This window comes from Balaenoptera acutorostrata, chromosome 20 (assembly GCF_949987535.1).
Source record: "Balaenoptera acutorostrata chromosome 20, mBalAcu1.1, whole genome shotgun sequence".
NCBI classification, from domain to species: Eukaryota; Metazoa; Chordata; class Mammalia; order Artiodactyla; family Balaenopteridae; genus Balaenoptera; species Balaenoptera acutorostrata.
The window spans coordinates 6,232,094-6,257,398 of record NC_080083.1 but is presented as its reverse complement, the minus strand read 5'-3'; the positions used below and the strand labels follow the sequence as shown (position 1 = coordinate 6,257,398).

General features: G+C 43.2%; 1 long non-coding RNA gene across 1 annotated transcript in view; it reads left to right on the top strand.

The window, feature by feature from the left end:
• LOC130705936 (uncharacterized) overlaps nt 1–25,305 on the top strand; it is a 58,360-nt gene that overhangs the window by 25,568 nt on the left and 7,487 nt on the right. The window contains exon 3 of the long non-coding RNA XR_009006333.1: nt 7,957–8,112. This is a non-coding gene — a long non-coding RNA (uncharacterized LOC130705936). The remainder of the gene's footprint in view (nt 1–7,956; nt 8,113–25,305) is intronic.

Here is a 25,305-nt window from a genome sequence, read left to right as displayed (position 1 = left end):
GCAGAGCACAATTAAATTTCAAACATATACTATTAAGCCCAACAAAAATATATTCTATCGAGGGTCATCTAAATCCACAATTCCTTGGATTGGACGATTCAAGGGATATGAAGAAGTCTAAGAAGATGTGATGAGTGTTTTATTCCTGGGAAGAGTAGGGATGAATCTTAGATTGGTCCAAATTCAGCCCCACTTTAACTAAGAATATAGGGTTTGGCTTCTAAACCACCATCATTCCTTTATTTGTCTAAACCACCATCATCTTCATCTTAAAGAGCTTCCAAGAGTCCTGGGTCATTCTAAGAGGACTGTCCACATAGCAAAGTGCAGGAAGACTGTACAGAGTGTCAAAATGCAGCTGGACATCACTCCTAGTCAGCAGACAATGTTCTGGCAGCTGTCTGTGAAAATTACTCACAGGATGGCAAAGAGATGGAAACTGTCACAGCTCTGTGGCACACGGGTGTTTGGTTCTCACAGGAATGGGAAGGGAAGATCTTCAGGTGGTGACTCAGCTCTCACACGCCACTCTGGTACTGGGGACAGATGGGGCTCCCTCAGGCATAGGATGCACAGTCCCTTCTGAATGGCTCAGCTCCTATCTGTTTGGTCCAGACCCATGGTACCTTTTTCTAGTCTGGGACTGGGAAACCTGTTTGGCGTATTCTTCTAAGTCTATTGATCTTTTTTTTTTTTTTTTAAATCAGCATATAGCTGATTCACTTTGCTATACAGCAGAAACTAACACAACACTGTAAAGCAGTTATACTCTAATAAAGATGTTTAAAAAAAAATAGTAGTACATTCACACAATGGAATACTATACAGTGATGAGAATGAGCAAATTACCACTATGTGCACAATAGAGATGCATCTCACAAGCTTAATGTTGAGTGGAAGCCAAACCTATATATATATATATATATATATATATATATATAATTTTATTTATATGGAAGTCAAAAACAGGCAAAACTCATTAATGGTGTTAGCAGTCAGGAAGGTGAGACTTCTGGGGTGCTGGTGATATTCTGTTTCCTGATTTGAGTGCTGGTTACATTGCTGTGTGAAGTTTGTGAAATTAATTGATCTCTATCGTTGTGTGCTTTTCTGAATATTTTTTATGCTTTAATTGCAAGTTCACACAGACACCTCCCTACGTAGACACGTGGGCACCTACACAAGCTTCATTCTCCCTGCCTCTCAAAAAATTAGATGGCTCTGGGTGGCAGCCCTGAACAATCGCTCTAACTTCCTCACTGAAATGCCTATGAAGATAGCAAAAAAGCCGTCCAAGTTTGGCAGTCAACCCTATTGACACCACTGGAGAAAACTTCCCTGTGCCTCAGGGCTTCTCGTAAGGGATTGAGAGTAGTCTTGGCTGACCACCTGTGTGATGCCATGGCTGGGTCTGTCTACTTGAAAATAGTAGAAATGCCTTTCTTCCGTCTTCAATATCTTTACTCTGGGTTAGAAACTCAAGTTCTGCATCTAAGGGGACACTGAGTTCTCATCCTTGCCCCAGTGTGTGTGTGTGTGTGTGTGTGTGCGCGTGCGCGCGCGTGTGCGTAGGGGGTTAGGGTCTGTCCCTTCCCCCGACCGCTAATCCTGTTACAGTATAAAAGGGGCTTGAAAGTGTTTCCTTACTCAATCTAGTTCCTGAATTAGGAATTCGAGTCTTTACGTTCAGGTGGATTCTGAATCCTGTGGGGGAAATTTGGCTCTACAGAGCTTTCTTTAGAAAGTACTCTCATTCTTGGAGATGTATTTTTCCAGAAAGGATGTTTTCTCTTTTGCCATATTTTCCACCTCACAATTCTTGACAAGTTTGTGGATCATTTACAATGGTATCTGGTATTGTTTTGTCATGCCATTTGTTCGTTAAATTATTTACTCATTTAGCACATCACACCAGAACTACTAAATCAAAAATCTCTACTTTTCACTACCAAAAAACAAATTATCCATAAAGCAATATGCTGATATTTTCATTGTCCAGGAACTTGAGTGGAAATTTTATGTTTATTTAAAACTTAATATTGAGGTTGACATCTATAGAGTGTTTCTACACGTAAATAAGACAACAGGAAACAGTACAAAAGAAAGTGGGAAAAGAGTAAGAATAGCAATTACAGAATAAGTGAAAATGACCATAAACATAAGATACACTGCCTCACCAGTCATGAAATCAATGCAAATTAAAATAACACTAAGATTCTTCAGTGATCCTATTTTCAAATATTAAAAATACTTTAAAATATTCATTATTGTGCAAACAGGCAATCTCATACATTGTTGGTGAGAGTGGGGCTGGAACTCTCCTTTTGAAGGCAATATATTTTCAGATTAAAAATGTACATTTTATCAACATTTAAAAATTGTGAGCCTTTTGACCTTATGGTTTCTACACAGGTACTTAAGCAAGTGTGAAAAGACACAGGTAAAATCTTGCAGGTTTGTTGGTAACAGAAATATGGGAAGAAACCTAAATATGAATCAATTGGAACCTTTGTAAAATAAATAATAGTGTTGCCATATCATGGTGCTAAATACAAAAAGAAGATGGGAGAAGTGAATATATACTATAATCAAATTTTATGAAAAATTAGTAAAGAAACATACACATATGTCTATGCTTAGGAAAAATTCCAGGAGAACAGACAGAAAACTATTATCAGTGGTCATTTTGGGGAGGGTGTATAGCAAGGGACTTCACTTTCTACTTTATATATTTTTCTTGTTTGAATTATTACAATATGATTATAAACCTGTTATGATCAAGAAAGACAATGAAGATTTTTAATACTATAGGATATTCACCCAATGCTAGCAATGTTATGTCTAAGTGATGGACATTCAGATTGTTTTAAAATTTTCTTCATTGTATTTTTGTACTTTCCGAAATTGTCTAGCAATGTTATGTCTAGTGATGCTAGACAATGTTATGCTAGCAATGTTATGTCTAAGTGATGGACATTCAGATTGTTTTAAAATTTTCTTCATTGTATTTTTGTACTTTCCGAAATTGTCTACAGTGAGTATCTACTTTTCATATCAGAAAACAGGGGGCATTTCAAATAATAAGTCTATACAATTTAAACTATAGCATATGATCAAAGTCATGTTGAACATATGGACAGCATAAGGCTTCAAAGGACATACACTTGAAAGTTATAGTAATTAAATGGGTGGTAGGATTATAACAGATTTTTTCCTTCCTCCTGCTCGTTTGCAAAATCAACAGCTGTGTGACGTGAAGATCAATAGTTGGAATGACAGTAGGTTTATCATTATTGTAATTGTTGTGCTCGTTAGTATCTGAGTTCTCTCTCCCCTGGTTTCCTACATGCTTGTTATTTCCACACAGCGATGTTAATTATGGTGATGAAACACTAGAATGAATGGCTAGAAGTGGATGCAGTGGCACTATGGAGACACGAGCTAATAGAACAGAAAGGGGTCTTTAGACTTCACTCCATGCTGCCTCCTACCTTAAGACAAGTAGATTTCTGAACCACTCCACACGTGGAGCTGTCAGTGCTTTTCCTAAAGATAGCCAAGGAGACACATGATCAAGACACTGACATTCCAACAAATAATTACAAATCAGTCAATCCTACAACTGGCCGAGTAACCCCACAATGTTGTGGTTTTCTTCTCTTTTATAAACAAAACTGATCAATGGTTGTGGGTCCATACTTTCTAGAACAAAATCCAAAATTTCTAAGTTGCTTTTGGAAGGAAATACCCAAAGAGAGGAGGAGCAGTTGATCAAGGGCCCCAACCCTGAGGCCCCTCATTTTCAAGTATCTTTCATTCTAATTCCCCTAGCCACCACCCCTCCCATGCTGGTCCCCAAGAAAACACTGATTCTTTTTTAGTGGTCTGAGCAGAGACATAAGTCTTTATTTTTATCTGTTTCACATAATAGAATTTTCAAAAACTCTTTCAAAATACTCATGTAGCCAAGTAGGCTATGAAATGGGCAAAGGCCAGAAGGATACACCAAAATGTTAACAGTGGTTACATCTAAGAAGTTGGACTATATGTTATTATTTTGACTAATTCTTTTTTCTGGGTATTTAAAACAAGACATGCACATTTTCACTGTGCCATGAAGCTTTCACTATGTGTACACAGGTCGTTCTTCATCTCAAGAAGAGTTTCTTCTACTGTATCATTGGTTATTGCTTCTAGTTAAATTGTACTATTTTCTACTTAAAGAATAATAATTATCTGTATGCTGATTTTACACCCTCCTTTCTCATTATTATCTCGCTAATTGGAATTTTCCCCCAATTTCCTCTCCATTCTTGAGGAACTTCTCCATTAATCTCTATGTCACTTATATGATTTTCCGCAGGATCAGTTTACTTTTTTCTTTGACTGCTGCTAAAATATTACCTTCATTGCCATATTTGTCCATCTCCTTTTTCATCTTATCCTGCTCTCTTTTCATTTAGTCCATTCTCTCCTTAAGGATATCTTAACTACGTGTCAGAGAAATCATGACTTCTTATACTCTATTGAAAATGCCTAATTATTTCTTAATAATTTGTCCTTGATTCTGAAATACATCATTTTCAGGTATAGGTTCTTATTTGTCTTTGGTTTGACATTCTCTTCTTCAGCAGTATTTTTCACAAATAGGGACTTAAATGTCCTTTGATGTGGCATCCTGTCTCCCTGGGGGGTGGCTAAGTCCCCTGCTCAGACCGATGGCTACAGCATGAGTTAACACGTGCAGCCACTAATCCAACCCTCGTTTGGATGAAATGAGGCAGTGGCGAGCAGAATCTGGTGGTTTGATGTTGAAAGAGAGAACAAGGAGGACTCTGACCCTGGGAGATGAGAGGGGTCCAGACAGTGAGATAGGAGTGCATTTTACGCAAACTTTATCTTCTTTCCAGACTAGCCGCTGGGCCAGCCTTGGCCATTTCCCTTCCTTTAGGATCTCAGTGTCTCCCATAAAGGGGTGACAAGGAAGAGTTTTGTGAGCTGTGAATAAGGGTGATGAGCAAAAAGAGGCTTCTGTGATCAAATATATTATGAAAACAGGATTAAATAAAGATTAAGAGGTTTATTTACTGTGTCAGTACTCAGACACTCAAATAGGCTGGGTGCATCGCAAATTTCCAGGAAGTGGCTCTGGTGGGCTGCATTTCCCAGACATCACTGACAGTGGTAACCATTTGATGGAGTCTCTTATTGGACAAACATTTCCTGGAAGACACTTTTAGAAACAATGTTCTAACTTTTGTAGGATTCCCATTCCCACTCACTCCCGCCTTTCTCTGTCTGTACAGATAAGGTAAGGGGGTCAGAAGGGCAAGCTAGTTACAACACATCAACTCCACCAGGCTCCCTAGAAAAACCTGGAAGAGTCTGAGCGGTGGGTGAGGCAGGACCAACTGTGCATGGCAAACATGATGTGGGGTGTGAGTACTTCCTGTCCCCCATGGCAATGGATGAGGACTGAGGGAAGGAACACATCCAATCACAAAAAGTCAATGGTAAGAACTCAGTCATAAGCAAGGTCCTGAGTTCTTCCTTTTCACAGGAATCTGGCAGTGCAGCCTAGAAGCAAAATGTATTACTGTTATGTCTGAGAAAGTGTATAGCATCCATTCTCTTGATCTAACAGGGTCACAGTTTCATATAAAATTCAGAGTATTAGACTAGAAAAGAATAAGGAGCTCTTGGACTCCAACACCCTTGACTTACAAAGGGATAAACTGTGGGCCTGGGAGGTGAAGAAGCTTGTCATAGGGCACCCAAAACAACATCTCGGAGTCTGTACCCTGATCTCCAGTGCTTTTTCCACTAAACTATGATGCCTTGTATATAACTTGAAAAAATATGAGTGTAAAATTTAAGACCAAATAGTTAAATGAGGGTACTTTTTAAAGCATTTTATTCCTCATTCTAAAACAATTGCAAAATGTAAAGTTTTCTCATATTCCCATTTTGACAGATGAAAAATAAATCATTATTTCATTCATTTACTCATTTGTCTGTCCAATCATTCAAGAAGTGTTCACTGAGCACCTACTATATACCAGGCACTGTACCAGGGGCTTGGAGTATAATGGTGAAAATATTTGACATCATCCCAACTTACATTTTGATGAGGGAGACAGACATTATCCAAAAAAAAATCACATAAATAAGTATTATTGGGTTGATTCTGATAAATTGTGCAAGTATTAGACCCATGGAGACACAGAAAGCTGAAGAGTAATAATGACTACAATAAACAAAATTAACACTGAACCCTAAAGACAAAGAATCAAGAGACCTAAAAATAGGAACATTTTTATGACCAAGGAATCCCATTTGCTGGAGAGGCAGAGGCAGAAATGTAAATACCAACATTGTAATCCTCCTGTCTTTGAAAAGGGCTTTGGGGTAGACCCAACCCATATTGATGGTTCCAGACTAATTTCCTTTTTGGTAAACCCAAGTGAATCTCTCACCATCTTTAGCAGCACAGCTTTGCTGGGGAAGCAACAAATAGGCATTTATAATAGTGATACGGAGTTGAATGCCGCCCCTGAGCTGGTGGGCACAGCTACAGGGATCTCAGGAAGTGTTGCCTGACAGTCCATCTAAGGCTTGCGGTAAATACGCCTTAGTGGGCTGTGTGTGTGGAGGAGAATCAGAGCAAGAGGGCAGAAGCAGTTGCCCGGCAGGGCTGGGGTGGAGGTCCTGTCCCGCCTAGGGAAGGTCTTTCTTTCTCCTCCACCTCTTAAGTACTTGCATATCTGCTGGAGGGCACTTTCAGGATTTTGCCAGGCTGTGGAACAAGGAATCAGCGGGGGCTTTGGAGGGAGACCATACAGCCTTCCTCCCACTGGCTCCTCTGCTTTACCCTGGGTAACATTGCTCAAGCCCTGCATCCTTGCAGAACACCAGTGCCCTTCCTTTTTAAAAGCCCTCACTTGAAAATTTAATGAGATTACAAGTTTTAAGCCTGGCACATACTAGGGGTTCAACAAACATAGTCCCTCCTTCCATGCTTCCCCCGCTTTCTACTTTGTCACTAAATGCGGGACCCTAATTTATCTAGGTCTCAGTTTCATCATCTGTGAAATAATAGGGCATGAGATGATTGCTGGGCTTCCTTTGAATTCAAGCATTTTAGGAGTTTCTCATTGTACACCATACAGAGAAGGAACGGCAGAGGCTGGGACTTCTGTGACCCTGGTCTGTAGGGGTGAATTCCCAGGACGCTCTCCAGCATCAACCATGACCTAGGCAAAGACAGGAAAAATAAATGACTAGGAAAGGGCCAACCTTGCAGTGTGCTTGCCTGCAAACAGTTCACACGCAGTCGGAGGCCCTCGGCTGGAAACCAGCGTTTCATCAGCAGCTTCATTTCCAGCAGAAAAGTTGCTATTTGCAATAAAGTCAGTGGCTGACAGTTGGGATTCAGTGGCTCCTGGCCTGAGCCATCACCGAGCAACCAATTTTCACTTTGCGAGTCAGAATGACCCCTCCAGGGCTCCGTGCCAGAGGGGAAGGGAGGTGTGGGTCTCTGTTGGGACACGTTTGGGCACGGAGCCCATAGAGACCTCGGATGGCTGTTTCTGGCCTGCAGTTCTTGCCCCTTACAAGCCCTTCTCACTACAGACACATAGCTTTTCTTGTTCTGGGAGCTCTCAGGGGCTTACGCATCTTTCTTAGAGTGAGAAAGAGGAGGGAGGAAGGCAGGCAGTGAGAAAAAAGGAAAACAGGAAGATGCAGCTGTTTGAAGCAGCAAATGGAATATCGGATGGCCCCAGGACTGCTGGGTATTCCGCTCGGATCTGTCCCAAGCCAGCCGCCTGGCCACAGCTGTCGCCTCCTGTCTCTGGATGCAGTTTGCTCAGGTGTAAAGGCTCGAGGTTTGACGAGGTGGTCTTGGTTCGACTTCCCGTTGTCCCTAATGTTCTGTGACTTGGTTATTCTAAACAGGGAAGGGCGGAGAAAAGGAGGAAATAGAAGAAGAGAAGCAGAAGGTGGAAAGCAGGTGGGTGAGGCTTCTTCAAAAAGAAGAGAGGAAGGCGAGGAAGGCTGCCACAATCAAGAGGAAAACAACACAGATTTGCCGAAAGTGTTCCTCGCAGAGCTGTAAGTAATCTCTACAGTAATCACGATGACAGTCATTAGCATAAACAGCCGAAGTCCTAATTAACTTCCTAAAGGGCAGCATCCTGCGGGTGACTCAGGGGTTCTCTCCCCACCGACGCCCCCCCCTCAAAAAAAAAAAACCCATGAGGATCCCTCCTTCCTGAGTCCATAGTTCTGGGAGCCAAAGGGGAGGATGAGGGAAAAGTTTGGGCTGTGAGTCTGGCCAACTGGTGTTGAGTCACCCAGGACAGCCCAAGAACACCCGGCCAAGGTGGCTCTGCAGAGACAGGGTCCCAACACCCACGTGCTCTGAGCCTGCACCAGCAGCGACAGGGTCCCAGTCACCCTGTACCGTCGGGGGCTTCCCAGCTACTTCCTAAAGACAGGGGGCCCATAGGCCAAAGGCTTCTTACCCACAGAAGGACCGCTTGTCACTTTCCTGGCTACCTGGATCTGTTCTCATTCTCCCCGGCTTTGCTTTACTTCTGCTAACAGCCATCATCAGCTCAGCTCTGCCTCTCCTGGCCTCTAGCGTGTGGCAGGTCCCTGATCCTGTATCCCCCTCCCTCCACTTGCCTCAGAACTGACCCGGTTCCTTTCCTTCCCTAGCTCTGACCTTACGGAGCTCTTTGGATCTACCTCTGAGTCTCCTGACAACCTGTGTCAGGAAATGCTTGTACACAGCCCCGCGCTCTTACCAAACTGCAAGGAATCCACTCTAAATCTTAAGGGCTTCACTGCTGTATCCAGGTTATGTTTACAAGATTAAGACTGGTGGGAGGTGGGCAGCGAGTAATCAATTCAAAGACACTTTCTGGAAAGAAATCGGATTCAAACCTTTTCAGGGAATTAACAGCACTTAAAAAAATTTTATGTGAGGCAAGCCATTGTAATTTCTCACAAAAGGCCTGCAAGTGATTTGGGATCGGTTTGTAACCTGTTACAGAAAAACCCAAATTCAGAACAAGATAATCCTAAGAACTGTAATTAATGAGGTCTTGGTTTGTGGTATCTTAACTCTGTCCAAAGGATAGGGGGTGCATATGAATCAGAGAACAATAACAAGAAAAACCAGTATTAACCCAAAAGCTAAGGTGAGAATTGGGGTCGCTATTCTAAAAAAATGGCAACTGGAGGGGTTTTTAAAGCACTCACAGCAATTACAGAAGGCACAAGTACACCCCAAGAAAGTCTGTGATATTGGAAAGGGATTTCCTATAAATTCCTAATTTAGGGCTAGGAGGATTTCATTAGGCAGGAATTGAGCACAGTTGCATTAGTAAGAGCATAGCATTTGGTTTAGGTTTTTACATTCTGCAATATCTCACCAAAGCTATTTTAAAATTTACATGTCAATATAGTCATTTTTTATCTCAGTATATCTATTGTTATATTAAAATCTTGTTTTTATGGATTTAGGAGCCCCGGCATTTCAGCTTCTTGTATGTCTATATTTTCTATTCTTGGGGAGAGCACAACAGTGAACTGGCTTGTGCATTTAAATCCAGCTGTCGAGAGGCTTTCGACAGGCCCTAAGTAGAGTTGTTAGGCAGTGGGGCTGTGGATCTTAGCATCAGAAACACCTGAAATGCTTGTTAAAAATATGCATTCCTTAAAAAAAAAATTTAAAAAATTAAAAAAATTTTAAAAATTAAAAAAAAAAAAATGCATTCCCAGGATGCCCCAAAGGTTTTCCAGTCTTGAACTGAGATGCACAAATCAGAATCTCTTGGAGGAAGACCCAAGAATCAGGCTTTGAATTGGAATCTGTGGCAAACTCTATTTTCCCAAAATAGCTGTGACACAATATCTCTCATCCCGTATCCTCCTCTCTAATATAATCTTGCCTCCATGCCTTCAAGAGCTGGGGTCTGTGTCCCCTCCCTCCTTCAATGTGGATGGGCTTATGGCTGCTTTGCAGTGCGAGTACAGTGAAGTCAACATTGTGTGACTTTAAAGGGCGATGCAGTTTCCAGCTTGTTCTCTGGAGCACTCGCATTTGGCGTCTAGGCTGCCTTCTAAGTCCAGCTGAGCTAAGGCAGCCCTGCTGTGTGGAAGCCGAGTCACCTGGAGAGGCCCATGCAGGTGTTCCGGTGGCAGCACTGCTCTGCAGGTCATCCCAGCCCAGACATTTGAGTGAAGGAGCCTCCAGATGATTCTGCCCTAGAAGACAGACATCCCAGATTTCGCACTATGCGGAGGGCAAATGAGAATACTTGACTTGTAATTGACATTAGAGTGGGCTTTAATGTCACGACTGACGTTTGTCTGTTTATTCATCCGTTCAACGAAACATGTATTGATTGTCCGCTATTGCCAGATGGTTCTAAAATCTGGAGACACAGCGAAGTCCAAGAAACATCCCCCAGTGTCAAGGACCCTACATTCCAAGGATGGCAGAGCACAGTGTGGCTGGGTGGGAGGAATAGACAAAAACGAATAAATAAATACATTAACAAGATAACTTAAGGTAATGTTAAATGTTGTGAAAACAATAAAGCCAAGGAATGTGATGGGGGCAGGCACTATTTTATATTGCGTGGTCAACCTCGCCCAGGAGTTGTAGTTTGAATTGAGACTTGTATTTGTTTCCTGGAGCTGCCATGACAAAGTACCACAGACTGGGTGTGAGGGTTAAATAACAGAAATGTATCGTCTCACAGTTCTGGGGGCCAGAAGTCCAAGATCAAGAAGTTGGCAGAGTTGTTTCCCTCTGAGGGCCGTGGAGGAGAATCTGGTCCATGCCTCTCTCCTAGCTTCTGGTGGTTTGCTGTCCAGCTTTGCCATTCTTTGGCTTGAAGAGGTGTCACCCCGACCTCTGCCTTCATCTTCACATGGCATTCTCCCTGTGTGCACATCTATCTCCCAATTTCCCCTTTTTATAAGGACACCAGTCACATTGCATTAGGGGCCCACCCTAACCCAGTATGGCCTCATCCTAATTTAATTAACTGCGTCTGCAATGACTCTGTTTCCCAATAAGGTCACATTCTGATGCAGTAGGTGTCAGGACTTCAACTTATGAATTTTGGGAGAACACAATCCAGCCTTTAACAGTACCTGAAGGATGAAGATCCCGCTCTATAATAATGTGGAGCTGAGCATGCCAGGTTGAGGGCAAAGCAGAAGCAGAAACAAGTTTGACGTTCAAAAGGCAGACCCGCAGCCAACGCTGGAACACAGAGAGGAAGGGGGTTTGGCTTCATCGTCACTGTGAACATTCCTTTAAACATCGCATCGTGGGTGCTGTCACGGAAAGTCTGAGCTGCCCGGTGATCATATGCAATCCTCAGGGGTCCTATCAGTTCTACTTTGGACACGTGGCTCAGAGCCCAGCCCTCCTCTGCATCCCCACCAGCAGGCTTTGGTGAGGCATTTATTTCTCTCTTCTACTATTTCAGTTGCTGGTTCATTGATCTTCCTGCCTTTAGATTCTCCACCCTCCCAGCCATCCTTTGGAATACCAACAGAATCATCTTCTAAAACAGAAATCCAATCTCACTCATTCTAAAAAAAAATCCTCCACTGCCTCTCCATTATTCACCAAAATAAAGTACAAAATCACCAGCGTGGTGCCGAAAGTCATACAAATCCAGCTTAGCTCCAGCTGAGTTTCCAGCCTTTCTGTCAACTGGACTCACTTCCCATTTCCCAGACTCCCTGTGTTAGGACTCTATTTTTGTTCATGCTTTCCCACTCTTCCCAGTTTTTTCTTTTTTTAATTAAAAAAAAATGTTTTGCCATGCTGCCTGCCCTGCAGGATCTTAGTTCCCCAACCAGGGATGGAACCTGTGCCCTTGGCAGTGAAAGCATGGAGTCCTAACCACTGGACCGCCCGGGAATTCCCATCCCACTTTTTCTTGATGAATACCTTGTCTTTTAGGAACAGTTTGGTACTCATCTCCACTGGAAAAAAAAAAAAGCTACTCTTCTCCATTGTTTCCTGAAAGCCTCCCCACCCTCCTTTGCCTGCGGTGGAATTAATTGCTTCTTTATCTTTGTTCCTATGGCAGCTTTGCTTATCATGTATCACCTTGGCTTGTATGTACTTGTTTGAATACCGGTCATTTGCTTCCCTTGCTGAAACCATGAATTCTGCGTCAGTGACAGTGCCTAGGATGGTATGTGTTCAATGAATGTTCGCCAGATCAAATTTAGTAGAATACTAGTAATGAAATGAGTGCTGGCCTTCAGATTAGGTCACCGCTGTTGACCTGAAACAAAGAGACAGCCAGATAGTTCTCTAGCAAAGATGGGTTTATTCAGGGTCAGCAGAAAATTGCAGTTCGGGGTCTGCAACCATGGCAAGCCGCCTGTAAGGACCTGTACAGCAAGGAGAGGAGAACGCTTTTATAGAAGGGAAAGGAAGTTGGGAGGGTGATAGTAAACAAAGAGTTTTTCAAGGCTTGTCATTGAGTCCTGGCCAGGAAAGAAGAGTCTTTCTTCTTCCTCTTGGGCTCTGCTGTCCTCACAGGGCTTGAGAGCACCCCCTTCTGGTCTCCCAACTCTATTTAATTGAAGTTTCTGCTCATTAATTCTTTTTTTAAATATTTATTTATTTGGCTGTGCCGGGTCTTAGTTGCTGCATGTGGAATCTTCATTGCCACATGCAGGCTCTTTTAGTTGTGGCATGCACGTGGGATCTAGTTCCCTGACCAGGGATCGAACCCAGGCCCCCTGCTTTGGGAGCGTGGAGTCTGAACCACTGGACCACCAGGGAAGTCCCTGATCATTAATTTTTTTACACAACTGTTTTGGTCATTGACATCCGTGGACCAGTTTCAGAGCTAATATTAATATCCCTGTCAATGTCTGTATCAATGTAACTTAGTAGATTTGACATCTAGGCATGAATTCAAGTCCATTAAGACTAGGTACCATCCTACCTAGAGACTGTCATACTGAGTGAAGTAAGTCAGACGGAGAAAGAGAAATATCGTATGATATCACTTGTATGCAGAATCTAAAAAGAAATGATACACATGAACGTATTTACAAAACAGAAACGGACTCACAGACTTAGAGAATGAATTTATGGTTACCGGCGGGGAAGGGTGGAGGGAAGGGATAGTTAGGGAGTTTGGGATTGACATGTACACACGGCTATATTTAAAAGGGATAACCAACAAGTACCTACTCTATAGCACAGGGAACTCTGCTCAATGTTATGTGGCAGCCTGGACGGGAGGGGAGTTTGGGGGAGAATGGATACAGGTATATGTATGGCCGAGTTGCTCCTCTGTGCACCTGAAACTATCACAACATAGTTAACTGGCTATACTCCAATACAAAATAAAAAGGGGCTTCCCTGGTGGCGCAGTGGTTGAGAATCTGCCTGCTAATGCAGGGGACACGGGTTCGAGCCCTGGTCTGGGAAGATCCCACATGCCACGGAGCAGCTGGGCCCGTGAGCCACAACTACTGAGCCTGCGCGTCTGGAGCCTGTGCCCCGCAACGGGAGGGGCCGCGATAGTGAAAGGCCCGCGCACCGCGATGAAGAGCGGTCCCCGCACCGCGATGAAGAGCGGCCCCCGCTTGCCACAACTAGAGAAAGCCCTCGCACGAACCGAAGACCCAACACAGCCAAAAATGAATAAATAAGTAAAGTAGCTATAAAATTAAAAAAAAAAAAAAAAAAAAGAAGTAAGAGTTGGAGGAGGGAAAAAAATAAAAAGTTAAAGAAAAGATTAGGTGCCATCTTAACCTCTTGGGCCTCAGGTTCTTTATCTGTAAAATGAGACATTTGGACCAAATAAACTATACACCTTTTGCTTGCTAAAGATGTAGCATTAGCCCCATCTTTCCTGCTGGAGTCAGAATTTACATAATAATTATATCACCATCACTGTTGGCATCGATCTTGCTCTCCTTTTGTTTAGTTTTGGGGACACTAAGGTATGGGTTCTGCTTCACAGTGCTCCCGTTTTATTGTTGTTGTTGTTTTTGTGGGGGCCGGGGGCTGGCAATAGCTCTTTTTTTTTTTAATTTAATTAATTAATTTATTTTTGTCTGTGTTGGGTCTTCATTGCTGCACGCAGGCTTTCTCTAGTTGCGGCAAGTGCAGGCTACTCTTCATTGCGATGCACGGGCTTCTCATTGCAGTGGCTTCTCTTGTTGCGCAGCATGGACTCAAGGCATGCGGGCTTCAGTAGTTGTGGCACGTTGGCTCAGTAGTTGTGGCTCGCGGGCTCTAGAGCGCAGGCTCAGTAGTTGTGGCGCACGGGCTTAGTTACTCCACGGCATGTGGTATCTTCCCGGACCAAGGCTCGAACCCGTGTCCCCTGCGTTGGCAGGCGGATTCTTAACCACTGCACCACCAGGGAAGTCCCCGCAATAGCTCTTTTGAAACTGACATTGTCTTTAGCATTTTTTAGGATTGTGTGTTAGGAGAAGGGAATGGTTAAGGGTGTAGCTTTGTACATTTTTTGTTTTCCTGTTTTTTGTTTTTCTTATAAGCTCCTGGGTCATGGTAAATTACAGCAGCTTTTCTGAAAATTTACCACACAGGAAGCTGTGCTGAACTTCTCCTGTGGCCTCCTAGACCCTCTCCCATTAATTTCCTCTAATTCTCATTAGCATGTTTCTACCGCAGGCTCGGAAGCAGAGAGAAATTCTTGTGCAGCTAATTTAACACCTGCAGGTTTTGAGAGCTGGTGGAGAAACTACATCAATAAAATAATCACTCACTTTCTCAGAGATTTTAAATTTGAACCCTTTAAAGGTTAGACTTCTGTTTTGATTTCTATTTATGTTTTTCCATCAAGTCGTATGTTAATTAATGCTCTTGTCTTTTCAAGCCTCTCATGTAAAGCATTAGCCTCTCATGTAAAGAGAGGCTAAAACAAAATCTGAATGAAACCGTTTTCAGTGTATGAATGGCCGTAGTCAAGAAAGTATTCCGACGTTTCAGAGGCGGGTGTGGCTTTTCTCTTCTGCATCACCACAGCCTGCTTTAGAAATCCCTGGCAAAACCAGTGGGTAGCTGCGAGGTGGGACTGGCAGGTGGGACCCAGCCTGGGAGCTGGGGGATGTCCTGTGGTTTGGAGATTCATCCGGCAAAGCTGGAAGCTCTCATGCACTGAAGTGTGTGAGCGGGAGGTGTAGCAAAAAGGGATGGGCAGGAAAATGGTCAGAGTTTTGAAGGAGTGTCTGTGTAGGAGGTGTGGGGGGGGGCGGCGTTACTTCTTCTCGTGGGGGCAGGGAGCTTATTCCCTCCCTACTCGAAAAAAACCAAAAAACCCATTGAGAGGCGGGGAAGAGGTCTCCAAAAGCATCACTAGGAGAGATCGCCAGTCCCAGCAGGAAGGAGAGACAGGCGTGCTACTCCCGGGCTGGATGCCACCCTCGGAGCAGGGCACCATGAGACGATTCTTGGGAGAAGGTGACCATGTCCCTGGGAGTGATATGAGCTCACTGACAGACACCCCCTTCTATGGGCATTTCTAAAGGAAGGAAGCTTGCGGGAGAAGCCCTCAGCAGACGGGCAGTGGGGACTGTGGTCTAGTGTGCCTACCAGAGGATGGAGGGGCTGCACCCTGGAACTCCAGGGACCTCCAAGAACGAGAAGAGGCACTTAGCCATCCCAGGGCATCACACAGAGGACTGCCTAAGTTAGCAGAGTAGGCAAGCCCTGAGGACGTGCTCAGAGCTCAACCAGGCAAGCGCAGCGATACCCATCAGTAAGGCAGGAGATAGATGGGCCCCAGGCTGAGCAGCAGTTCGTCCCCTGTGGGCAGATACTCCAAAACAGCAGGAGGGAGGAGAAGCTGAGCCCTGTCCAGATAAGACATAAAAGACCACATGTTCCTCATTCTCGAAGTCAAGGAGACCTTCCCGAGTACACATGTGCAGAAAGGTTCCTTGGAGGTCAAAAAGGGAGGGGGCGCCACCCCATAGTAAGTGATGCCAACCTACCCATAGGCCTCTTCTCTAGAATCCATCTTGGCTAAGAGATGCGCCTGCACACATGGGAAGACCCTGAGATGAACCAAATACAGACTCAAAACCAGGCAAAGCAAGGTGGTTGGCCAAAGGAAACCCGGAAAAAATGACCCGTAAAAGTTATTCCAACCACCACAAGGGCGCGACTCTCTCTCCCTGAGGCCGCCCGTGTGTCTATCCACACGTACTCTTTTTCCTCCTAATAAACACTTTACTTGTTTACTGTTTTCCGTCTTTGTGGGAATTCATTTCTGCAAAGCCGTACAGGCCAGGGCCATTGGTCTAGCGGCTAGGATTCAGCGCTCTCACTGCCCGGCCTGACTTCAGTCTCTGGGAGCTGAAATCCTGCTTCAAGCCGCTGCAGGCCGAGGCCACCCGACATCATCAGGAGAGAGGCTGAGGGTGTGGACCACTGGCAGGTGCAAAGGGAAACAAGGAAGAGGTGGGTGACTGCAGAGGCTGTGATGAAGTTGCGCACTATCCCAAGAAGACGTCACCTGCATCTACACAGATGCCAGCACATTTCTGGAGACCAAAAAACACCAGACAGAATGAGGTGGACCCAGCGAGACCAGGTGGCTTCACAGTTAGGTAAAGTCAACTCCAATGTCCCTCTCCTTCTTCTCTGTCTTCCTAGAGGAATGAACCCCGGAAACGTAGTGGGGAGAAGAGAACCCAGAAGGAGACCATGGCCCTACCCTGCACTGCAAGACAAGAGTGAAAGAGTAGACCCCTTCCCACTAACCACGATGAGGACTCAAAAGCTGATTATGAATTTAAAATAGGAGATTTGAGTAAAGCCTTAAACCAGATGGAATTTTGATAACCCAAAGCAACCAGAAAGTGATACAATTGGCCCACGTTGTGGCCGAGGAAAAGGGCAGAGTGTGGTTGGAGCACAAATGGGAAAAATAAAGCTGATTGCTGTTCAGAACTCACCAATGTCCTACTGCTAAGCAAGCTGTTTTTTTCAGGAGGTCATAATGAGGAACAAACGTGATAATTATTAAACATACATACGTACTTAGCAGAATAAACTCCCTAAAAATTTCCCTTAGCCTAACTTCTCTTTCTCCGAAGTTTCACACATGGTAACTGTTTAAAAAAAAAAAAAAGTACCCTGCCCTCTACCTGTAAGCACGGTCTCCCTTGAAAAGTCAACATTCCCGCCCCCCCCACCCCCCCCCCCCCCCGCCACCTGCACTCCTGACCCACCCATCCACGTGGGCCCTGGGGAGTGAGTGGAATCATTCTTTTCAGGCCGAATTTCTAGGGAGGAGCAGCCCTGCGGGAAATCCAGAGGCTGTCACTCTTAGTCTGTTTGGGCTGCTAAACAAAAATACCATCCACTGGGTGGCTTGAACAACAAATGTTTTTTCTCACCGTTCTGGAGACTGAGAAGTCTAAGATCAAGGTGCTGGCAGATTCGGTGTCTGGTGAGAGCCGGCTTCCTGGTTTATGGATAGCTGTCTTCTCACTGTGTCCTCACTAGTGAAGAAGTGGGAGAGAGCTCCCTGAGGTCTCCTTTTTTTTAATAATAATTTTTTAAAATCAAAATATAGTTGATTTATAATGTTGTGTTAGTTTCAAGTACATACCAAAGTGATTCATTCATATATATATATATATATATATATATATATATATATATATATTCTTTTTCAGATCCTTTTCCCTTATAGCTTAGCACAAAATACTGAGTATAGTTCCCTGTGCTATACAGTAGGTCCTTGTTGGTGGAGTCTCCTTTTTAAGGATGCAGATCCCATCATGGGTATCCGCCTTCCTGACTTCATTCTCTCCCAAAGGCCCCACGTTTTAATTCCATCATGTTGGGGGTTAGGATTTCAATACGTGTATTTCAGGGGGGGAACTCAAACATTCACTACATCCCAGACACCTTTTATCTGGTTTCATTTCTTTCTTTCCTTTGTGACTTGCCCATTCATGATATTTGCCCATTTTTCTATTTCTATTCCATTTTTAAAATTGTCTTAAAAAGCACTTTCCACACTAAGAATATTAGTCCTTTGTTATATGGGGTGCAAATATTTTTCTGGTTTGCTATGTATATTTCAAGCTTATTTGTGTTGTTGTAAACTTTTAAAAGTTTGGGTCATCATATTTATCCATCTTTTCTGTATAATTTCCAAGCACTCCAGTCCAATGTACTGTCTGTTAATGTCTTTCTTGCTTCCTTTACTTCTGAATGATGCTCAGCTGCATCCACAATGTGTGTTTCATGCTGGCCTTCCTCCCATAGTTGCTCTGCATTTTGTAGGAGGACTTTGGTAAGCCATCTCTTCACATATTAGAAATACAGGTGATATACTTGCTGCATCCTTGTTTGGCCATAAACATCTTCTTTTCTTTTCTAATCTCTGCATTTTATTGATAGCTTAGCTGGGTATAGAATTCCAGATCCAAAGTAGTGTCTTCTTAGAAGTTTGAATATATTGCTCCTCTAACATAACTCAGTGTCGCTGCTCAGAAGTGCATATTAGTCTGCTCATCTTTCCCTGGGCGCGACCTCTCTTTTCTCTCTGGAAGCTTTAAGGACATTCACTTAATGCTTTGATTTAGGAAATTTCAGCATGATACATCTATATGTGAGTTATTTTCTCATTTATCCTTCTCCATACTCAGGAGATGCTCAATATTAAGAGTCACGTCTACTCTCAGTTCAGGGAGTTTTATTTTTTTCTTTAATGTCTGTGATTATGTTTTATCTTCTTATGCTTCTGTTCTCTCCTTCTAAGACATCTACTAGATTGCTGTCAGGCCTCCTAGATTTGACATTTGTGTTTCCTAACTTTTCCCATATATTTTATTTATCTTTTTGCTCCCAGTTCTGAGAGATTCCTTTGATTTTACTTCCCAGATCAAAAACCTCATCTTAATCTTTGTCCAATTTATTATTCAACCTATCTAGTGAAATCTTTACTTTTGCAGTAATATCTTCATTTTGGAACATTCTTTCTTACTCTCTGATTGGTACCTTTTCAAAAGAGACTTCTCTTAATTTGTGGTTACAGTATCTGCCCAAACCTGTAGGCAGAAATCAGAATGTTTTTAAATAGTTCTCATCTATTTCCTGAATTATCTCTTTTTTCCCTCCTCTGGGATTATTTAGTTTGTGTTTAATGGTCCTTTTCTTTCTCTTTCATGCTTCTGAGTTTTTTAAATACCTTGCAATCTTTGTTTGCAAGAGCTTTTTTTTTGTTTCTTTTTAATGACAGGCTACTTTGATATGTGCAGACAATTGGTGTGCCTTTCCTCAGCAGTTGTATATGTCTCTTTCATAACAGGCCTTTTTCTTAAATAGAAGGACCAAATGTGAGGTTTCAGTCAGCAAGCATAATTATAGGCGGGCTCTCTTTTCATGTTTGGGGACCAGGAATATGAAAGCAGGGTAGGGACCCCCATAACTGTCAGTGCAAAGCTCTCTGAGCATGGAGCCTTTGAGTGCTTCAGTTTTGCTGTTTCTCTGGCAGTCTCCAACACCCTCGCCAGGAGCTCTTCTAGGGTAGGATGGATGTAAGTCATTTGCTCACTTCTCCCCCTGAAAGGTGCAGTTTGATCCCCACTTTCCTTGAGTCTGTAGGGATCTATAATGACATCGATCCATAGAATATTAACTGAAGGGACATAATCAGTTCTGGGCCTGGGCCAGCTGTCACTTCCTGTTTCTTAGAGCATGGGCTCTGGGGAAAGTCAGAGGTGGCATGTAAGAAGTCCAACTCCCAGAAGACGACCATGCTGTGAGGAAGCCAGCGCTAGCCACGTGGAGAGGTTGTTTGGAGAGACAGACACCAGGCCAGGCCCCAGATACCCAAGCCACTTGGATGGCTTGTGCCAGGCACCAGACATGAATGAGGAAACCTTCAGATAGCTCCATCTCCCTGCTCACCCACGAGAGACAGACCATCGAGCTGAGCCCAGTCAACCCACAGGAAGATGAGAGATGATAATACATAATGATTTTTAACTATTAAATTTCAGAGTGGTTTGTTACAAAGCAATGACAATAGATCACCCATTTCTTGTAGTAACAGATCAACTACTTTCTCTAGAAAGCAGTTTCCAGGCTTTAGCCTGAATATAAAAGCCGTGACTGCCAGCAGCTCTCTTGAAGAGAAAAGGACCTACTGCCATAGGCTTTAAAATGCAGTTCTTCAATAAAAACCTCGAAGATGACCTCTGGCCCATGCTTGCACTTGGGGACACTAACGTGGACCTTCTCTGGGCTCCTCTGAGAAGACCGATGTTTAACTCTGGTGCCTTGGGCTGTGGTTTCTTCTCATTTTTCTCTATGAATCAGGTAAAGACTATATTGTATCCTCCCGACAGTCTCCAAAATTTAAGAGTTACTGATGGTATCTATTTCTTTTCCCCCGCTCTGTTATAGGGTGTGTGTGTGTGTGTGTGAGTGTGTGTGTGTGTGTATGTGTAATCTCAATGTAAACTTGAAAGAATATGGAAGTAGCAACACATGCTTAGGCTTCCATCTTGAAACAGAAACTTAGGAAATTCCTAAATAGAACTCAGTGATAAGAGCTCATGTATTTTAGATAGTTCAGCAGTATTGGGCAAGTGAAGAATACACCATCTGCTAATATCCCATAAAAATAATTATGTGGGGGAAATTCATGCAAAAACACAGTTAAATGACTACTCCCAAGGGAGAGTACTATGTTTCCCATGTTGTCACAGGCTGGCCTCGCCTCTCACACATGCACTGAAGCAGCATAAAGGGCAGCGTCAGACAACAGGGAAAAAAATGACACAGGATTTTGTGGCCTGAAAACCACGGAGGTGAGTATTCAATATTTCTGTGAATTTGAAGAGTTTGTATTTTATGTTGTCCTCTTTGGTGGAGGAAGGCAGAGCAGCAGAAAATAACTGACTTCTTGCTCGACTAGGTGGAGGAGAGGAGATAAATCTTTGCAAGTGGAGGGACATCAAGCAAGTTCACTCTGGGTTGTATGCTGGGTTCAAAGGCCGCCGTGAGGCGCGGGTAAAGGCACTAGGGAACTGTCTGGGATGACTTCTGTGTGAAGCCAGAAGACTTCTGTTACCTCTGGTTGCTTGTCAAGCTCGGCAGAAGTTTCTTCAGAGATGCAAATAACTCCTATTTGAGGTTTTAGGGGCTTCATTGGCTTCTGTTTCTATTTTTAATGCACGAATCCTGTGGTCTCTAAAGTCTGAGAGGCTGACTTTGGAGAGAAGGGGATGGGGACCTGGGAGAAAAATTCCCGAGGATTAAAATGGAAAATGAAAGAATTGGACAGTTCTGACCGGCCACCCTGAAATAGACAGGTTTCCTGGGAGGGTTACAAGTGGGGTACCTCTTAAATCTGTTATAATTTGAGTATCTGTTGGTCCATTTATTTATAGACATGATTGATTATATAGGTGGTGAAGCAGGGGTGGAAGGCCACAGGCTGGGCCCTCACCTGTTCTCTCATCCAGACCATTCAGCTCTGGCCCAAACCTCAGATATTCCATGCAGCCTTACAGTTGACCACACTCAACTTCCTTGGCAGGCCATGGACTATTATTATTATCATCATCATCATTATTATCATTATTGTTGTTATTTTTATTAGTATTTGGACAAGCTTCTTGGAATTTTGCTCCCAAAGCAACTCATCCGAATATTCCTTCCAACTCATGTGCAGTTGAGTTGTAAATACGGTATTCTCCACTTACTGTCAGTGACGTTTTAGTGACAGTCTTAGACTGATGTCCCATACAGATGTCGCATTGACCTGCCTCTTAATCTGGCTATGTTCTAGTCTGACTTTCAGGGCAGAATCACAAGAAATGAGTCAGTAAAAGCTTAAGAAGGATCAGACATAGCTCCACCTAAAAATCAATAGAGCTCAGGAGATACCAATGTTAAAAACTTTTAAGACTCTTTCTGTCTAGATAAGCTTACCACGATTTCTCCCCAACCCCCTGTCTGGTTCCCATAGCAGTTATTTTCAAACTTTAATGGGCCTAAGAGTCACCTCGGGAATTGGCTAAAAAAATCAGATCACTAGAAATTCTGCTTTGTTGGCTTTGGAGTGAGGTTCAGAAATACCATTTCTAATAAGAACCCCACCCTCGTAAATTTTGATTCAGGTGGAGCATTGACTTAGCACTAAGAAATAACAGGTACAAATTACACAACGTAAACCTTACTTGACCTGAAAAGCTGGGTGTATTTATTTAAGATGAGGAGGGGGCTTTTAAAAAGGGGTATTATGCAGCTTCATCCTTTTCTGTAATTCAGTGCAGAGAGAAGAACCCCAAAGAAAGGAGTGTATGGCAGTTATCAAAAAAGAAAAAACAAATATAGGCAAATCAATCAATCACTGGCAGTTACAGATTATAAAATAAGGAGTGATCTGGGGACGATTGGGTATGCTTTAAAATAATCCTTGGGGAAATGCTCCTGTAAGAGGTACCTGAGAACGATGAGGAGAGAAGGCTTACATCAGGGAGAAGAGGACTCATAGGTCCCTCAATTCAGCCAAGGGAATAAATGAGCCCCCAAATGGATCACCTCCTTAGGGGAAACATCACAGAAAATGAAATTGGGAAAGGATCAGGCTAAAATTAGTTATGTCAAGCAGGTTTTATCTCTATTTCCAAGTCTGATCAATTGGTAGTGGCTCCCTGGAGCACTTTGTCAAGAGAGATTGTGAAGCCATTTCTAGGCTTAGAGGGGATGGGCGTGATTGATTAGTTATGTCTGCCATGGGCAAAGAAGGAGGAGGAGGAGGAGGAGGGGGAGAATCAGATGCATCCTTGAAATTTCTGCTTAGTCAGTGATTGTGAAGTTATACAAGTTCCACTGCAGTAGAAAGACTTGGTCATTCCTGCTAAGTATCATCTCTTTCCTGCTAGTTCCAATTGGGGAAGGGTTTTCCATGTGAACAATAATTTAAACTCATTGTGATATTACGTTTACACTGCTAAAGATGGTTGCTATGCCAGAACATCTCAAACACTTCCCTGGTGGAAATCCAGACCTGCTGTCCTTGTGCATTCTGCATCACAGACTTTCTTAGCTGGGTCTTCCATACTCCTTGCTTTGCCAAATTTTACAAGAGAGAAAGAAGGGCAGTAAGCAGCTGTGCCTCTTTCCTGTTCCACTCAAGGCCTCAACTGCCAGGCATTTCCATTCCTGCTGCAGCGATCTCAAGATTTCAAACACAAAACAATGAGCTGTACTTCATAAAACGTCTGGTGGGCCTGCCTTCAAAGAGCAAACTCTATATAAGTACCAAATTAAAAAACAAAAGAAGATTGGTGTGCTTATATGTAATTGAGAGGCTCATTGCCAATCAGCCATGTCTGTTCATTCAAGTGAGTGCCTGTCAACACTTTGTTGGCCTCATTTGACTTACTGCATGTATGTGAAAGAAATAAACTGCACTACAGAATATTTTTAAAGAAATTCAGATTTTTCTCCAGTTTAGATTTCCCTTTCTTTACTTTAGTAAATTTTTTTTTTTGGTAGCTTTCTTGTCTACCTCGCGCCCCCCCCCCCATACTTCTTTCTTTCTAACAGCTCCCAATTTTGGTTGGGGATGCATGTTGGTCTAGGGAAGCTGATTTTACCCCAGTTATAGAGAGAAAGCATATGACTGACCAATCAGAGCATTTGTTCTGCCTGACCACAGTGATTGGCTCAGTGTTGGGCATGTGACTGTAGCCATCCAATTAGAGTGATACCTAGGACTTTTGCTGGGAATAAAGATGGCATCTCTTTTATTTGTTGGAACTATGTAGCTCTTGAAAGCGATCCTAGAATGAAGAAGAGAGCCAGCCTTAGGAGAAGACAACTCTGAAGAGAACATTGTGAAAAACAAAAAAAGCCCTTGGTGACATTATTCAGCTGCTCTACCTGTGGATTTTTCAGGCAAATGAATCAGTATATCTTCTCTATTGTTAAAGCCAGTATTAATTAGCGTTTTTCTTCTCTGGTCCTCGTAATGCTAGCTGATACACCCAGTCAGTCTGAATCAGGAGAATCCATTTCATTGGCACTCTCTTTGTTTTTTATGACTCAACTTTTCCTTTTCTAATTTTTTTTTGTGACCGAGACTTGGGAAGCTGGGTAATAAAGAGCTGATAATGATTGGGATGAAAATCTCGGTCATGTTCCAAGGGATGCTTTGGAAAAGAATATGCATCTTCTGAATAAATACCATTTACATGATGCTAACAGGAAGGGAATGAGAAATAGGCTGGTTTTGTTGTAGAGGAAAATGCCTGTGTACTATGGGGAGGAATTAATTATGTAAAATAGTGAAATATGTGCAGACAAATGCTAATTTGTCAACCTGTAAACTGAGCTTCCTAAATCTTAGTTTGCAATAAATTGAGTCATTTTCAAATATATTAGGCAAATGAGCTGAAACCCTAGTATGATATATGTATTTAATCCTGATGCCCATGCACGTACTACTTTCCATGGGATACGAACGGTCTGACCTCCAGGGCCAGATTTTATTACATCTTCTGTAAATACATCAGTGAATATTTCAGTTTCTTGTTTCTGCCACAGTAACAGCGTAGCTGCTCAGAGACTAAAACGGGATAATGAAACTGAATCACAGATTTACACATGTGAGGGGAATGCAGAGAAGAGTCTATCCAGCTAGCTTTCCAGGCAGCCCTGGAAGTGGGCACAGTGACCTTTGATCTAATACGCCTTTAGGAATTTCCCTTGCAGATCAGAGCAGAAAATATAGCAAGCTCCCTGAAGACAGTTCAAGAAGGAGTAACTACAGACAAACTACTCCTGGGCGAGTAGCTTCAGAGTCTTGTACAAAAGTGAAACATGCAGGAGAGCAATGGATAGAGACTAAGAAAGGAAGCTGTTGGTTTGGAATTGCCTTTGATCATCTCAGTATGCAGTTAGCCACGTCTGGATGTCATGGTCTAGACCCAGACGCTGGGCGAGGGTTGGGACTCTAACGCTTCTTCCTTCCAGCCTCAGGAGAGCTACAGAGCCCCCCGTGGAATTGGGTTAGCCCTGCAGGAAGGACAAAGCAGCCCTGGAAGTTTGAGTGCTCCTCTTGGAGCCTTCCCTGGTTGTTTAGACACTCCAGTGGTAAAGGAGAAATTAACAGATGTCTCAGAAATACCATTGGAGGACATCATGGAGAGGACGTGATCGCTGGTGAACCTGCAAGCTGGACCCTGGCAATCAGAGGCTCCTCGCCCCTCCCGTCCCTGGAATGTACGTTCTGA